Source organism: Solanum pennellii, chromosome 12 (genome assembly GCF_001406875.1).
Source record: "Solanum pennellii chromosome 12, SPENNV200".
In the NCBI taxonomy this organism is placed as follows: Eukaryota; Viridiplantae; Streptophyta; class Magnoliopsida; order Solanales; family Solanaceae; genus Solanum; species Solanum pennellii.
Genome location: NC_028648.1, coordinates 12976813 through 12990415, shown reverse-complemented (window position 1 = coordinate 12990415; position 13603 = coordinate 12976813).

Genomic DNA, 13603 nt, shown 5'->3' with positions numbered 1-13603 from the left:
GTTTTAACGGTCGTGTCAATGCGTTTTTTATAATCTGTTTACGCTTACATATGTATGTTCTGTGTGGCTAATAGACCTGGGTTTTCTTGGTTCACTAGTGTTTTAGTCTGCATATGTTTATTGTCTCGCTTTTTCAATGATTTCAAAAGGGGGATTATTCTGTGTATATTTGTTATGTTCTATATGAGAACATGGATTAAGGGGGGAACATAACTAGGGTTTGAATGAATGTGTGCAAGGAGTTATGCAGGTTGTTTGTCATCATCAAAAAGGGTTAGATAATATCATCACATGTGCAGGTACCTGGTCCTTTACAGAGTTGAAGGCTTCTCCAGTTGCCAAAGTGTTTTACAACTTTAAAAGTTGTCTGTTTTAGGAAGGTTGGTGAAGTAGTAGAGTATTTCTCCAATCAGGGACGAGTAGGTTGTTTGTTTATTGGATAATAACCTTTCATGGTATATAGCAAACAAAAAACAAAAACATTCGTTCATTCAAATAGAGTATTTACAATCTTCAATAACAGCAAGGGAACTAATAGAAGTGCATTCATTGCTTTTTGTACTTGCTGCATTTGGTTGCTTGTAATTGTTCTTTTATTGTCGAATCCTTTTCAACTACATTAGAAATGTTTCAAACTCGGGTGAATCATTGTAAGGGCTGGTTTACGGGTAATTTTGGCTTTTACTTCAAGTCTATATAATCATGTAGGATTAGTATAGAGAGTAGTGTTATATATGCTCACGTTCAACTAAATGATAGAGAGTATTGCTTAGTGCAGAGATTAGCATTTTTATCTCTTATTTGTAACTTACTTTTACTCTTGCTTGTTGAAGATTAACAAGAGTGATTTTGAAAAGTCATATTGAAGAACTGGTTTTCCTCCCTTGAGCAAGGAGGTTTCCACGTAAAGTTGATTGTCATCTTTACTTTCTGCATTTGGTCCTTACTTGTTGTTAATAAAGTCTTGAGGATCTGGTCCCATCAATATGAGTGGACGTATACATTCCAACATATGCATATCCATCTTAAGACAAAATAAAATAGCTAGTTTTTGACATCATATTAAAAAATACATCCTCATGACTAAATCTCATTAATATGTGTTTATTCCGCAATAAGCCGATTTTGCAGTCTCCTTTTATATCACACTATTTTGCTATTTAATTTGAAGTTCATTTAATTTTGGCAACCCATACGAAAACTTACCAACCACTGCATATTGTATGTTTTCTATGGTATTCATTCTCTCCTCTTCATCTTCAGTCGAAACAGTTCATGGGACTCCATTATTGTACGTTAGATTTTTCAGAGGGATGGGTTCTATCAAAGGATTACTCATATTGTCTTTATTAGAAACCTTAACAATGTTACCATATTGTACTTTAGTACCAAGTTCATCCTTCTCGAACTATCTATAGGAAAATTCATAGGACCAGTAGGAAAATTAGGCTCAATCCACCTAATGTTTGAAAGAGAAAAACTATCAGGATGGATTAAATGTGGAAAATCTTTAGTCTGATCAGTCATGTGGGGTGGCTGATCAGTTGTTGGGCCGGCCATGACTATTGATGAAATAAAAACTCTCTGGTGGTCGGAGTTTCATGCTTCTCCAGAAAAAAGATATATGTTTTTGAAAGTATTTGACCTGTTTAGGCTGAGTTAAAGCACAAACAGTGCATGTTTTTGGGGCACATGTTCCTTGAACTGGTTGGGACCTATTGGTAGAACCAATTTTGTGTTTTCTTGTGTGGCTCCCACAAAGAAATTTTGGCTTATTTTTATAATTTTTTGTCAATTATTATTTTTTGATGCCATGATCATTGATTTGATAACTTGGAAGCAGGCGGAGGTCATTTGGTAGAGTAAACCAAGTTTGGTAGACTTTGGAGCGTACACGATCTGTCACTCCCCGAGGTGGCCCCTTTGACGTAAACACGGGACCTTGGATCATGAGTTACCCATAGATAACCTTGAACATGACATATGATAATCATGCAAAAACAATCTGAATAAAGAGATACTATACGGAGTTTAAAATAGTTGTAACTGGAAAAGGGGAATACCCAACTTGTCTAAATATAAGAAATGTATTAAAATTTAATAACTAAAATATTGCAACTCTTTCCTCCAAATTGAGGTTATTTAGTCATCATTCGAGGATAAAGTATCATGAACCGAGTCTACACCCTAGGCGTGCCCGACAATCGAAGATCATTGCTGGTCCCCAAGCGAACCCACATCTTGACTGATTACAAGCAGAAGACTTACATAAGCATACAAAGCTTAAAAACTGAATCAAACTAAATTTCAAAGCTTTAAGTCAAATGATAATTTTGAATAAAAATAAATTATTCAACTTTCCATAAAATAGGCAACTTATGTTTTTTAAATATTTAATAAAATAAATGAATACTACATACTTCTTAACTAAATTGATTACCTATGAAGCCTCTAACATACAAAGATGGAGGTCGGGACAAGACCCACGACATCCTGACTAAATAGAAAAGTAAATGAAATCCTCCGGAATTAAGGAGGCTCACCATAGCTAACTCGATTTCTCGGATGTATCAACGAAGCTCCTATTTATGTTCCTAATTCTTGTGTCTACATCATAAGAAGATGCAGGTCAATTGGCTTAGTACGTGGAATGTACGAGCATGTAAGGGGAATTCTACAACATAACATTAGCTTGATACTTGATAAAAGAAAATAGAAACAAACTTACCTCTTCACTAACTTGAAACTCAAGGAATACTCATGAATACTCAAACTACTCAACTAGCATACTCAAGGATAAGATACTCAACTCAAAGCATAAATATCGAACTCATATATATGATACACAACTATGGATACTCAACTACAAATAAAGAAATAATACACATGCTAACATAAAAAACTTTATATAACAATAAAAACAACTTAGTTAGTTAAAGAAAATGCAAGAATAAACTCAAATTTACTTATATAAGAAATTAATATACTTATTTTGGGAGATTCTCTAATCGACAACCACCATTGTGAGCCTAAGTGGTGATGCAATGTCTTGGCCACGCATCCCAAATTGTTGTTTACTTTGTTGTTGCATAGATTCATTAACTTAGTGGATCTAGTTTAACTTATGTGATCATCTAAAAAGTATGATCCGTTAATACCCATCTTGGCTACATAGTTTTAATGGAGACTTGAGTTAATATGAATTCTCATCCCCACATTGGTGCTAAATACTACTCCCAAATATACTTTAACTCATGCTTTTAAAATAACTTCCTTTCTTTGGGTTGATATAATTTACTCAACACTTTTGCTTTAAAAAGCTCTCTTGCAATAAATGTTTCTTTTTATTGTTCAAAACTCTTTTAAGAAATCTTACTTTCCTCTTAACTTATATGTGAAAATATTTATAAACTTTTAGGGAACACTTAGTCCCCTTATAACTTTTGAGAAATGAACTCAAATCTTTAGGGAATACTTAGTTCCCTTTATATTACTTTGAAGGAAGGTCTTCAACTCTTTACTCTTTACTTGACTTGAAATTTGATCCTTAAAACGAAGTTTAAACGTTTAATAAAGACTCATGAAACTTTAAGAGCTTTGCTTTGGCTTAGTTCTTAACTTGTAATTTAACTCTTAACATTCCTTGAATTGTAGTATAGATTAAAGGTTCATGATGTAATGTTTATGGATGTTTTCATGATTTTCAACTTTGAGGGTTCATACGGAATTATGAGCACGAACTACTTAACTCGAGAACTCAAAGGTACCACTCATCTCAAGATTGTTCGACTTATAGGGTTCATGTGGAATTATGGGCATAAACAATTAAACTCAAGGACTTCATGGGTAACATGTAATAAACCCATAATTACAAATATAATCTCCAAAGGAATAAGAAATTCAATACTCAAGACTTAGAACTTGGTGATACTACTCCTCTCAATGATACTCAGTTTATGGAATTCATGCAAAAGTTATGGGCATGAAATACTCAACTCGAAGGTCTAAGTAACTGGAGGGAAGTTATATATATGGCCCGTCCCATTTCCTAATTTACTTCCTCAAAACATAGTTCAACTCAATAATTAATCTCAAAGTATTCACAATTGAACTTAAAGGCTTTCTTGAACTTTATTCTTAATGTCTTTTGAATTTGAATAATGAATTAAAGAGTTTTAGTCCATGATATGAAGGATCTAGCTGATACTGTAGACTCATGAATACGTTGTCCTCACTCTCATGCTTACTTACTTGAAACAATTTACTCGAAGTAGTAGAAGGCTCCTCAAAATGACTAAAATGGACCCTCTCCAGTAGGTTGCCACAAACTCTCAAAACTTAATCTGAACTTACCTTGAATTTGAATTATTAATTCAAGGTTATAATTCATTTTTTGAATGATTTCTTAGTGATTAGAAGTATTTTAAAATGTTTAGAATCAAAAGAAGTAAAGATACACTTTAAATGAGCTCAAATAGGACAATCGACGGAAAAAGAGTGGGGTAAGGTGACCCTGGCGCATTCTGGGCGCTGGGAGCCAGACCTTAACATCAGAGGCTGCATTTGTGATCACTACAGGCGCGCCTCCCCATCCCCTTGGGCGCATCTGGGGCGCGCCGTGCAGCATCTCTGCAGGCATTCCTTTGGAGAATTTCACCTCTAGTTTTCTGACCCTAAATTGGTTTGGTTGATTTTTTTTCTCGATTTTTCCTTAGATTCAATTACCCAACATAAGTAAAAACAAAAACACTCAAAACAACACTCCAAAACAATCACTTTCATCTTAAAAATTCATCAAAACCCCAACAAGACAAGATCTATAATGAACCTGAAGAACACCTATCAAGAACTTAAATCCTTCAACTTTTTGAGAAAGAAATTACGTTGACAATAACATGTTTGGTGTGTGGATGAACAAACCCAAAACTATGGAAGCTTACATACCTCTTAGGAATTAAACACAAGGCTAATATCCGCAACTAAACTTAAGAACGTCGACAAACGCCTTCATCCTTTCCTCTTTTCTCTAATTTTCTCTTCTTTTCTATTCTTGTCTCTTCTTGAACTCTCAACTAAAAATCTAGGTTTATATTAGGATTATAAAACTGGACCTAAAAGGATTATACCCCTAAAATATTACTAAAAATGAATTAAATCTGATTGGGTAAGGAAGTGACCAAAATATCCCTCAAAATTTTCGGCTAAATTTCCTTCACTGGACAACCTAACTTCAAAAGGTCATAATCTTACTCATCCGTACACGAAACTTTTCAAACTCAGTCATGTTTGAAATATAATTCAAAGATATTTCCTATGGTATCTTGTAGCACACCTAAATTATACTGACTAGGAGTTATTTTCATTTGAAGTTGACCCAAAACTCATACTTATCTTAACTTGAAAAATTTCAGATTTTGCTATTTCCAATTTAATTATTTTCGGAACTCAAGGTGATAAATCTATAGAACTGGCCTGAATATTTAAGAAACTTTTAATTATTTGGTAAAATCTCAATCACTACGAGGAACAGTTCTAGTCTTAGCTCAAACATTTCTGAATCCCTTAGTAAAATCTCACTCACTACGAAGAACAATTCGAGTCTTAACTCAAACTTTTCTGGGGTGTAACATTATCCCCCTTGGGATCATTTGTCCTAGAATGATGGTTGGACTGGCTATGGAATGGGTTACTATTACTAAGGTCTGCTTGTAATGGTATTATCTTTCTACATTCAAGCTTAACCCAAAACATTATGTTTTGCTTCTATACCACTCTATAGGAAATCTCATCCCAAGACTATTACTCTTTACCACCACATTTAATCAACCTCGGGCTTGTATTAAGAATTGCCTATTGTTTAATACCATCATATTCAAGTTTAGTACCCTAACAAATCCATTACTAAAAGGACCTCTACAATACATCCCCAAACTCTTTGGAACTCATTACTATCTCATTCTCAACACTTGACTTGCTTTCTCATCTTATCATTTCCTCCTTAGGTCAAAAGCTAACTGTTGAAAGCTATGGACCTATTCCACATCTCTAACTGGTATACATTCTCATAATGATCTTATTGCATTTATGACTTAGCCACACTTCACTACCCTTATCTCAAGGTTTGGGTCTCTACTACTCATGTTCATTGCAACAACCATCTCAATATCTCACCATTCTATATCAAGTCTCCTATATTAAATATCAAGACTAATATCATCACCCTTATGTTTCCATTCTTTAAGATCATGAGACTCATCTCAAATTCGAGCTTAATGTTAATTACTAAACTCGAATATCAATATGATTGCTCGCTTACTATACTATACATCAATACTACTACGACCTTATGACAATTAGTCAATCATTATCTCTCAGTCTGCATACTCGAACTACCATCACATTTCACTTCACAACTTAAGTGCTACCTACGCACTTACCGCGCATTATCTCTCAATTAACTCTATCATCCTCTAAAAACCATGAGGTTCTCCTTTCAAAATTCATAAGACTAGATTAGATGTACCATTTTATGAATACTCTTTCTCTTCTATATATGTAGTACATACACATGGTCATTACTAACACAATGACACATCATCATAACCCCTTTCTAGTTAAGGTATACTCTAAATCATATTGACTTGCCACACTTACTCTACCTCCTATCCTGAACACATAACAACTCTTCACTTCTTAGTCTACTACAAGGGAAACTCTTCATTAATAAATTATTAGGTTTGTGACTATAGAAGCATAACTTGTGAAAAAATTATCTCCTTTACTTAGATCAATAACCCTCTGCATATGTTCCTCTAACTCTAGCTCTTTCACTAGTATTGCTCATGATCATATAACTCATGCTACTCTTTAGGATGAAAATACTACCCAAGATCTAAACATACTTCTTAAAAAGGAACACAACTAAAACAAAGCTTAAAGAAAAGAGTACAACTCACTTTTTGCTCAAACGCACGATTCAGATGAATATGAGCGCATTCCTCTGAAACATTACACTTAACTTACTCTTAGACTTTTCTTAATCAACTCTAGAGTCTCATGTTTTTCACAAGACTCTTGTTAAGAACATCTCATCAATAAGGATCTTTAAACTTTACTTTCAACCACCTCTACTATAATGGGTAGACCAATAAATATGAGAACGCACGAGTTAGAATAGATCTCTGTTATTTAGGTCTTTTTCACAATTGAGAGTATTAAAGAAGGGAAACTTTTATTAAATGTCTATAGCCCATCATTATAGAAGTGGGACCTCACAGCCATAAACAAGATCTTATTAAAATGGCTCTGTAGAAACCCTAGGACACTTGAACTCTATGCTCTGGTACCAAGTTTGTCAAGGCCCGAGCCTACACCTTTGAGGTGGCCAGCACTCGAAGACTATTGCTGGTCACCAAGAGAACACTCATCCTGGCTGACTACCGGCGGAAGACTTACTTAAGTATACAAATCTTAAAAACTTAATGAAATTAAAATACAAAGCTTTAAGTCAAATGAAAACTTTGAATAAAAATAAGAGAAAAGAAATAAAATCACCATTGAAGTTGTATTGAATTTTTAAAAAGACACCTTAACTTTTCAACCGTCGTATTACCCCACTAAATAATTTTGAACATATATTATTATGTCATTTTTCGTCCACTTGACATAGAGAGTAGTGTGCATTTAAGACTTAAAGAGAGTAAGTAACCTTAATTAAGTAATATAACTTTGTTTTACATGTTTTTTACTATAAAATATATTTTCTTTTTAATTATTATTATTTTGACTTTTTTTCCTTTTTATTTTTTTTCTTTCTCCCTTCTTTCTTCTTCAAAAGTCATTGTCATATCCATCCGTTGAAGTTTCTTACTTTCAATGTGATCATTGTTACCACAAGTTCACCTTTCTTTTCTTTTACTACTATTATTTTTACTCTATTTAATTTTAAAACTTTATCTAAATATTTTCTTACATTTCGAACAATTTAATAAATCATTAGATTTCAAGACGATTATGAAGTATCATATATTTTTTCTTTCATCCGATTTCAATGAACTTCTTTCAATTTTTGTAGAATTAATCAATTCTTTTAAAAGTATCGTTTTTAATTTTGAATTTATATGAAAATAAGTAGTTGATATTACCTTTATAATTAAAAATTTTCTTAGAAAAATAATTAACGTTTTTTGACAATAATTCAATAATGTCTAAATAATAGTATGAATTCTACAAAGAATTTGATCGGAGAAGAAAAAAGAAAAAGAAACAAAAATGGGGGTGGAGTTAAATTTGATATTCGAGGTGGGAGGTTAAGAAAAAAGAAAAAAAAATGGAAGGATGAATCGTGAAGGTGGAAGATGAAATGAAATAAGATTAATCAAAATTAAAATTCAAAAAGTAAGAGAGAGAGAGAAATAAAGGAAAAAAATGATAAAGGAAAAATTTAAGATGATAAACAAAATTACATTTTTAATTAAATTATTAAGTTTCATATAATGATTTGTGTGTGAACACACTTTCTTCTTACAATTTGGGGTTGATAGATAAATAGTATAATAATATATGTTCAGAATTGTTTAATGCAGTAATAACACAGATGTAAAGTTAAGATGCCTTTTTGAAAATCCAGAAAAACATTAATGGTGACTTTATGTCTTTTCTATAAAAATAAATTATTCAACTCTCCATAAAATAGGCAACTTAAGTCTTCAAAATATTTAATAAAATAATCAATAATACAAACTTCTTAACTAAAATGACTATCTATGAAGCCTCTAACTGACAAGGATGGATGTTGGGACAAGTCCCACAGCATCCTGACTAAATTGAAAAGTAAATGAAATCCACCAGATATAAGGAGGCTCACCATAGCTAACTCGAACTCCAGATGTAGCAACGAAGCTCCCATTAATGATCCTCATACCTGTGTCTGCATGATAAAATGATGTTGTCCAATCAGCTCAGTAAGTGGAATATACAAGTATGTAAGGGGAATTATAAAGCATAACATAAGTTTGATACGTGATTCAAAAATGGGAACATACTTACCTCTTCTCAAACTTGAAACTCAAGGAAAACTCAAGGAATACTCAAACTGATCAACTTACTCAACTCAACATACTCAAGGATAAGATACTCAACTCAGAGATTAAATACTGAACTCAAAAAATATGATACTCGATTATGGATACTCAACTTAATATAAATCAATAATACACATCTATATCTATAAAAATATTCTAAAACAGTAAAAACAATTTAGTTCATTATAGAAAATGCAATAACAAACTCAACTTTACTTATATAAAAAAGTAATATAGTTTCTGTGGAGATTCTCTAACCGACAACCACCATTATGAGCCTAAGTGGTGATACAACGTTTTGCCCACGCTACTGGAACTGACCTATACTTTGTAGTCGCACAGAACTCCTTAACTTAGTGGATCCACTAGTTTAATTTACGTGATCATCTAAAAATTATGACACGATAATACTCATGATGGCTACATGGTTTTCATGGAGACTTGAGTTAATATGAAGTCTCACCCCACATTTATGCTCAATACTACTCCCAAAATATACATTAGCATATTCATTTAAAATAACTTCCTTTATTTGGGTTGAGATAATTTTCTCAACACTTTAGCTTTCAAAAATTCTCTTGGAATCAATGTTCCTTTTTTTTGTTCAAAACTATTTTGGGAAATCTAACTTTTCTCTTAATTAATATGTGAGAATATTTATAAACTTTTAGGGAATACTTAGTTCCCTTATAACTTTTGGGAAATGAACTCAAATATTATGGAATACTTATTTCCCTTACATTACTTCAAAGGAAGGTCTTCAACTCTTTAGTCTTTACTTGACTTGAAACTTGAGCCTTAAACGAAGTTAAAACGTTTAATAATGACTCTTGAAACTTTAAGAACTTTACTTCATAACTTCTAACTTAACTCTTAACATTCCTTGAATTAAAGTGTGGATTCAAAGTTCATAATGTAATTTTTATATATGATTTCATGATTTTCAACTTGGAGGTGTTGTGCGATTTATAAGCTTGAACTACTTAACTCGAGAACCAAACATTCTTCGACTTATAAGGTTTATGTGGAATTATGGGCATGAACACTTCAACTCAAGGAATTCATGGGTAACATAAAATAGAACCATCATTAGAAATATAATCTCCTAAGGAATAAGGAACTCAATACTCAAGACTTAGAACTTAGAGATTCTACTCCTCCCAATGATACCTAATTTGTGGAATTCATGCGGAAGTTATGGGCATGAACAACTCGACTCGAAGGTCTAAGTAACTGGATGGAACTGATGTATATATCTCTTCCCATTTTCTTATTTACTTCCTCAAAACTTAGTTCACATCAATGATGAATATAAAAGAATTCACAATTGAACTTAAAGGCTTTCTTGAACTCTACTGTTAACTCTCTCTTGAATGTGAATTATGAATTCAAGAGTTATGGTTCATCAAATGAAGGACCTTGGTGAAATTATAGACTCATGAATACGTTCTCCTCACTCTCATACTCACTTTCTTGAAAAAAATTACATGAAATTGTATAAGGCTCCTCAAAAAGGCTCAAAGGCACCCTCTCCAAAAGGTCTGGAATAACTCTCAGAACGTAATTAATCTTAAATTTACCTTGAATTTGAATTATTAATTCATTGTGAAAAAACATGTTATCAGTGAATTCTAAGTGTTCAGAAGTAGGTTAAAGTGCTTAGAATCAAAAGCAGTGAAGACAAACTTTATATGATCTCAAACGGGACAACCAACGGAAAAGGAGTGGGGGAAGGCAAACCTGGCGCGACGGGAGTGCGAGCCCTTAACATCAGCGGCTTCAATTGGGCGCACTGCAGGTGTACCGCGCCAGCATCTCCCATGCTTTCGGCGAATTTCGCTTATCATTTTCTAACCCTAAATCGCGTTTAATCGATTTCTTTTCTCTAGTTTTCTTTAGATTCAATTACCCAACCTAATTAAACACTAATATTAAAAACAACACTCCAAAAAATCAATTTCTTCTCAATAAATCATCAAAAACCCGACAAGACAAAATCTACAATGAACGATAAGAACACTTCTCAAGAACTTAAACCATTGAACTTTTTAAGAATGAAATTACGCTAAAAATAAAATGTTTGGCGTGGGGTGTGAAAAAACTCAACAATATGGTAGCTTACATACCTGTAGGGATTAAACCAATGGTGAAAATCCGCAACTAAACTCAAGAACGTCGATAAACGCCTTCATCATTTCCTCCTGTCTCTAATTTTCTCTTCTTTTCTATTCTTGTATCTTCTTGAACTCTTAACTAAACCCTAGGTGTATATTAGGATTATAAAACTGAATCCAAAAGGATTACACCACTAATATAATACTAAAAGCGAATTAAATCTAATTAGGTAAGGAAAGGACCAAATATCCCTCATGTTTTCGGCTAACTTTCCTTAACTGGACAACCTAACTTCAAAAGACCATATCTCACTTATCCGAACTCGAAACATAGAAAACTCGGCGGTGTTGGGAATATAATTCAAATATATTTCCTATGGTATCTTTTAAAAAACCAAAACCATCCTGTACTAGGAGAAGTTTTCATTTGAAGTTGACTCAAAACACATACTTAGCTTAACTTGCAAAATTTTAGATTTTGCTATTTCCAATTTAATTATTTTTGGAACTCAAGGTTCTAAATCTAGTGAACTGACCTTAATACTTAAAAAATTTCATTCCTTTGAAAATTCTCACTCACTACGAAGAACTTTTTGAGTCTAAGCTCAAAATTTTTCCGGGATGTTACAGAATGATCCCAATGGGGAGATATTGTAGCACCTCATACTTTGACAAAGGTTAAAAAAGGAAAATGAGCAAGATCACAAACCCAAAACAGACCATGAACCCTTTATGGCTCCTAGCTGAGTAGTTCGGTGGTCCATGAACTGTTTAGGGCTTTGTGAGTACCATCAAGGACTACCCTGTATGGGTCACCCAGGCGGCCCATCTTATGGTTCGCGACTATCAAGGACATCCTAAACAACCCTCCAACATCTAACTAGGAGGGAGCCACCTAGAGGTTGCACCCAAGGTCAATGTTAAGCACCTAACATGCCTAGATGGTCTGTTAAGATTAACATGTACGATGAAGTCATCCGTTAAAAAGATTTATTAGACTTTGAGTTTTGGATAAACTTCAATGATTATATCTTTCAGTACAAATAAAATTAGGTGGCCCCTGCCTATCAAATTAAACATCGTTGAGTTTTCCTTTCAACATCACCAAGTTTTCCTAATTCTGAGTGCAGAGTAAAAATTTATTCGTGTTTTAGTGAAGCTCTATCTGGCAGGCGATCATGAGACCCACCGGGCAGGCAATCATGAGATCCACTAGACGGGCCATCAAGCCACTCGTGAAGGTCACTTCGTCAACTTTAATTCCGGGTTGTATTGGTATCTTCCCTTTGTTTTTGGTACTTTAATTACACCGTTTGGTACTTAACTATGTCATTTTACTTAATCTAAGCCTAAGTAATTAGTCAAAACAACCTAAAAACCTCATTCTCTTAAAATCATCTAACATAGAAAGAAGGGAAAATACAAAAACCGCCCTAAACTTGACAGCAAAACTTACTTTAACGCTGAAACTATATATTCATTTAAATACCCCCCTTAACTTTTTTAGTGATTTAAACACCCCCTAAGGGATGACGTGGCAGAGAAAGTGAGTGTACTCTCCTTAAAGCGTGTGAAAAAAGAATAAAAAAGCTGAATCTTTCTAAAGTCCTACACATGATCTTTTTTTTATTTTTCAATATATAATTAATATTTTAAATAGTTTTTTCTTGATATATTAACTCTCTGAAATATGAAATTTTTTTATTTAGCGGTATATAAAATTAGTCAGTCCCCCTTTTAATTTCTTTTCTTTTCATTTTGTTGTCTTCGTCAATACACCTTTTTCTGCATTAAAACACATCCTCCTCCATCTTCCTCCCACTTATAAAAAAAATCTATTTTCATTTTACTAGTCCTTTACTAGTCCTTAAAATTCAATACAAAGTAATTTTATTGACATTGATTTGGCTCTATTTAAGGTATCGATTTCGTAAATGTAAATTTTCTTGAATTTTTAGTGACACATTTTTTTTCTAGATCTATTAAAATATTTCTCATAGAATTTATATATTCTTTATCGGCTTTCTTATGCAATCTTCATTTCTTATTTGAGTTGTCAAGAAAAACTTGTCTTTAAAAAATATTCATTCTCCAAGAGGGTAAATTCGTGGGGTGGGTTTGAAGAAGATAATGTAAATATTATAGTGAAACTTTTTCATTCTAGTTATTTAAAAAAATTGTTGAATTGTGAAGAAGAAGAAAAGTAACTATTCAAGGTTGAAATGGTGAACAACAAGGAAGAAGAAAGAGAGTGGGGGGGGGGGGGGGAAGATATGCATTTATAAATTAATTAATTGATTTAATTAATATTAAAAAGTGTTTATTAAAAAATAGTGAATAAGTAAGAAGGAACTAAAAATTAATGGTGTGGAACCTACATGGTTATGATGTGGAGCTTACGTAGCT